Here is a 6,000-nt window from a genome sequence, read left to right as displayed (position 1 = left end):
CATGATGACACAGGTGACCTCGCATAAATGTATTTTGACATCTAAAAATACAAACAATCATAATGTACTTCAATAATTAAAATTTGCCGCCTTAATTAGATGCATCAAAATAATTTTTCATCAACTAATTGTGAAAAATATTTCGAATTCATAAATGAACAGTTTGCAGTTATACAATCATACAAGTACATCTCAATGACCTTTTATATATTGTACATGCTCGTTGCACTACGTTTTGGGAACCTTTAGAATAATGAGAAATTTCGCCCACACAGAACAAACCAAAAAAGGCCATAAAAAACATGGCTCGCATAAGCACTCTGGTGTATTGGTCTGCGACCATTTGTATAAGCTCTCAATAGAGGCAACAAGTTTGTGGTAGTGAATGGCAGACGTTTGTCTGAACTATGATTGCACCTAAGGTGATACAAAAGCTTTTTAACCAGGAATGAGTCAGAAGGGATGGGCAAACTATGTAAGGCAAAGATATAAGATATAAGATGTGACGGTGGAAGTCTGTGGCGGTTGGTGCAGAAAGCATTATAAACTGCGCCAATTGAGCAGGAGAAACTGGTCAAACTAGAGAGGCCAAGTAATAGATTTGGTAAAAAGTTTTATATTGACGTAGGTCATTCTTACAACTGGCTTTAGTGGACAGAGCAAAGGACAAGTCTTAAATCCGGTAAAAGGTCCGGTTCAAGGGAGCGTGAGTAGAGCACTGTGACCGTGGCTGGCTGGCTGTCCATGTTGGGGGCCAGAGTACGGAATTTCTCGATCTGTAATCAAGAAAGAAGGTCTCAGGTAATACGTTATATTTGCAATGTATGTGTAGCCCTGAACTAGGATGTTATATATTTCATACAGGCTAAAACCAGACGCCTTACAAGAGCCATGACGGGTGGAACCTTACAAGACTGTTTATTGAGGATATGAACAACAGCATCATTATCAGTGTGGAGAATTATACATTTGTGTAAGAGTGAGTGTCCCCATAATTCGGGAGGAGCTTTTTATATGTTATATCATGTGGTTGCCACTGAGCCGGCCATGTCCCATAAAACCAATATGATGTCAGAATGGCCCCAAATCCAAGGGACCTGGAAGTGTCAGTTTGAAGGTGCAAGGAATCTGAGGTTAGCCAGCGTTTGTGCAGAGGTTAGGTAAGGGGGGAGTGACGAGGGGCCCTTTAATGCGACCAGTATCCAGCTCCTTCTGAAGCTAACATGGCATAATGTCTGGTAACAAAGTCTGAAGCCTTGAGAGAAACCTTCAACAATATAGTTGCAAAACTGATTAACCATTTAAATACTTGGATAGAGCACCAACTTTGATTGGAGCAACTATTTCGAGGTTATTTATTGTATTTGTTAGCTGAAGAGGGTTTTATAGTAGCCACAGATGTGGGGGCGGTTGCAGGTGGGTTTGAGGCATTGTTTTGGGCTGTTATATTTCCAACAGATGTGGTCAAGGAAGTGTTTGGTAGCTATACCTTTGGCTTTGCGAGATGCATGAAAGGACTAGTTCTGAGAATGGGTCTGATTCTGAAGTGAGACAGTACAGGCCTTAAGCCAAAACTCTGAATGTAACCTATCCCAAGGGAGTTGAGTGGTTTGTCAGTACTTTCTAAATTGATGGTCATAGTAAGAGAAAGCAACGCCCGGCTGACTTGAAGCTATGCCGCAGACAATTTCGACATACTTCATTAGTTTGTGTGTTCGGACAGGAATTTCATGGAGTATATGGCCGTGAAACGGAGAAAGGCGGAAGTCCACATGTCAATTGATGTGATTTTTCAAGAATTATTGGACGCTTCCAGAGAGATATTCGAGTGCTAGTCCAACTGGAGGGTAAAGCGATTGGAAGGAGGAAAAGGACTGACAGAAGGGAGAAGAGTGGCCTGATTGACAAACTTATTTTTCCAGATATCTTTTCTTACATTTTTCGGCACTTCATGAAAGAACGGAAGCACACCGTTACCTGGAAACAGATCCTGAGCTTGTGCTGTAATGACTTGACCAACGCTGGGAGCTTATCCTCAGAGCTGGAAGAATCAACATCAGCAGGAGAGCCCAAGGTTGGGGCGGCTGGTGAGGAAGATGGCCGAGCAGCTGTGGGTGATGGGCAGCCGGAGGTTGGGTGGGGGGTTGAAAAACAGGGAAACGGTCCTGGGTGGAGGGAAGGCTGGTGTGTTGGCATGCTGACGGGTTGGTAGGCGGAAGAAGTTGAATAGTGATGAGACGGCAGATAGGAAGCGAAGATGCATGCATGGATAGCTGGGGGAGTCCAAAGCTGGGGAATGGCGGAAGAGCTGTAAGTTGGCACTGTAGACGGTGGAATGGTGAGCGGGATCCATGTGGTGTTGTAGCGTCGCTGGGAGAGGAAGGTATCGAGTGCATTCTTGACAACGCAATTGGCTCAGCAACCATGGAAGCCACAACTGTGGCGGAGGCAGGTTCGGAAGGCCAGGACACGCACAAGTTGAGGGGACTTCTGGTGGTAATGGAACTACCGGTACAGGTTGACACTGGATCACACATGGCACGACAGGAGCCCAGCAAGGCATCGTACACATGCTTGTTGTTGATGACCGCTTATGTCGTTTCGTAGACTTCGTCTGAAATTTTATTCAACATTAACATTGACATAAACCAAAACATGCGTTGCCGCAGGAAAAAGATATTGCAAATAGAGACGTTAACCAAAATATAGTGCTGTGATAGACATTCAAGGTTTACGTTCAAACAATAGTAAAACAGTTGAAAGACAATGGATAACCATTGAAAAGGGCACATCAAAATGATGGGCAAATAGCACACATTGAAATATAGGCTGACCCATGTTTTGTCAACAGGAGCTATACTCGCACAAAGAATGTATGAAACTGTCAGTATGACACAGCATGTGAAATGCGAAAGAGTATTAAATATACCGATAGGAATACGGGCATATAGAATAAAGAACAGAAGGAACTGTTTGAAGCAAATTCTGGTAATAATTGTTGCAGTATGTAAGTAGGACCAAAGAAAATACCTCGGCCTAAAATGGCTGTAAACTAGAGACATAGCGCCATACCAATATACTCAAAAACAGGGTACAAAAAGTTGCTCTAGCCTCAATGCAAATTTGCCAGTGAGTAAACTAAGCAAATGCCAGTGCATAACTAAGCAATGCAGGGCTAAAAATATGTATATGAGCAAAACCGGCTGACAACTAGCAGAATGAATAAAAGCGGCATACACAGACAAAATCCGTGGACCTATTGAGTGGTAGGCAGTGTCAAAAACATGCTTAAGCTTACAGCCATAATAATAAAACTCAACAACAACAACAACAACAACAACCAAAAACGACCGAAGTGAACGGTAATGTTCAGGCAGAGCTTATAAAATTCCTGTGTGTGAACTAGCAAATGCCATTCCATTGCTTAACTATAGCGATGCAGATGCAAATAAGTAAATAAAATAATTTGTTGTCAGGGCAAAACAAAAGAAAATAGGCTTATGCCACTTGTATACAGATATCATGGCAAATATCAAATCAAGGCAAGCTTAATGAAAGGCATGTGGGTATGTTAGCTTAAGTTTTAGCCCTGGTAATCAAATGTGGGCAGACAACTGAAATGTACCTCCAACACGTGAAACTCGAACAATAGCGTGTTAACTAGAGCCAGAATGTTACGCGTGACTGTTGAAGGCGACTCAGCAGGATGGTAAATGTTGCATTAGTACACACTACAAGAATCACAATGTCAGCATCAAAATCATGCACAACGTCCAGATTTTTTAACAACGATGCAGCTGTGGCACCCGCGAAACCCTAGTACTAAACGAGAGGTGGTCCTTGCAAATCTCAAGTGATATTTAAGATTCTAGGAATCACAAATAAAGTCCCATAGCCGCTTCACAAACAATGTCCAAAAAGCTGTATCTTTGTCGCCATTTTGAAGGTGTCCCAGTCTGTAGTAAGCATGTCACACTTTGCACACCAATAACACAATGTTAAACAAGATGCCGCCCCGAACGATTAGGTCCAATAATAGAAACGTAACTTAATATATATCATGTCATAAGTAACAACCTCAGTTACGGTGTAATTTGAACAATTAGTTGAAAAAGTTTAACCAAATTGTTGAATGCTTCTATTATGCCGAAGTAAAGAAAGGAGATGGCTGAAGCAATCTGATTGGTTTACAGAGTTCACATGAGAGTTCAAGTGACCTGATAAGCCCGCATGCCTAACAAATATCCTGATTTACTGTTTGCGGTCAGCTGACAGATAAAGGTACTGCTAATGAAATATTTGTTGCACAATGATATAAAGAATTTTATGTGTGCATAAAATACTATATGCTTTCTATGAAGATTAACTTAACAATTAACGCAATTATTTAAAAACCATCATTTAAAAAATTTCTTTTAAAATTAAAGGTAATTCACTATCCTGGTAATCAAAACACTTCTTAATAGAAAAGTACAATTTAATTACATAATTTCTACTAACAAATGTCTTAATCATTAATCAATTGAAATATAATCTTTTCTTATTCCAAGTATTTAATGACAGTTAATCCAGAGGTATGAAATTTTCTCTTAGACTTTCCTTGAACATTTATATAGCACCTACCATATAGGGCAGCCTTCATTTATTGAAGAAAACTTTCTTCAATATCGATTTTAAATCTCTCTTGACAGAATCCCTGCACAGAATCCTGCCTTGCATGCGTGCTCTCGCCTTAGATGCGTGCTCTCGGGTCAGATTTTTCTGTCCAGATTAGAACAACATGATACATATTATTAAGACTGTTTATTATGCCAATACAGGAACTAATCAGATTTAGCAAAAACCTGCAAGCCCAAAATTAATCCTCGGCTTGTGAACAAAAATTAATATAGTTAAGGCTTGTTGATTATAATGTTATACTACATATCTCACATGTAAACATGTCTATGACATGCTTTTCCATCCAACAACCAATGTAAACTATACATAAATTTACAAAGGAAGGGGATGCTAATTTTTACTTGTTTTACATTGATTATTTTCACTTAATCAATGAAAGTGACGTTCATTAAGTCCGACTCTCACCCACGAGGTTCTGTGTCCGAGCCCCACCAGACTGGGAGTGTTCTTGTGATAACTGTGTCTGCTTCTAACTCAAAGAGGTTATGGGTTCGATCCCCACCAGGGTTATTTTCTAATTGCCTCCCAAAACAGACACCATACTGAGAGTGAATTACAAGCTATGAGCTTTTCTTCACAATCAAGATAAAATAAAAAACAACTACTCAACACAGTAAACGTCCTGTCAATTAACCAATGCCAGGTTGGAAGTGCTGGAGGTTCTCGGAGGTGGTAAACAAGAGGTACCAGGCTCATATCATCCAGGAGGAAGTCAGCAGATATGTTGAATCCTCAATCTGTAATGACAAAATATTGTTGCAATTTTGAAAGTACTACACATCAATATATAAATAAATAAATGTTGTAAGAAATATGCACAGATGGTGTCACCTTCATGGGACTCAATATCAATATAAGCTTAGTCTTAGTACAGAAGTTGGCAGTTCTAATTGTAACTTTACTTTTTCTCTTATCCATCCTAGGTTTGTAGAGATAGGTTTAATTTTCAGTGTGAATGCATGCAGGGACCCAGCATATTAGAGTGACCTGAATTATTACACAGTTAACACTTGAGAGACTCCAACTATTATGTAAGAGACCCAAACTATTACAAAAGAGACCCAAACTATTACAAAAGAGACCCCAACTATTACACAAGAGACCCCAACTATTACACAAGAGACCCCAACTATAACATAAGAGACCCCCATAAATAATGTAAGATACCCCAACTATTATGTAAGACAAAAAAAAACAACTATGGAAAATTTGCCTAAAAACCTTGGAATTGAGGAGGGTGAGATTTTTTTTATTGAATAAATTGTTAATAAATATACCTGTAGGGAGTAATTCTTGCTTCCTCAATGCTGGCATCTGCTT

The sequence above is a fragment of the Mya arenaria genome, chromosome 11 (genome assembly GCF_026914265.1).
Source record: "Mya arenaria isolate MELC-2E11 chromosome 11, ASM2691426v1".
NCBI lineage: Eukaryota > Metazoa > Mollusca > Bivalvia > Myida > Myidae > Mya > Mya arenaria.
The sequence above is the reverse complement of the archived record's forward strand: the minus strand, read 5'-3'. Positions refer to the sequence as shown.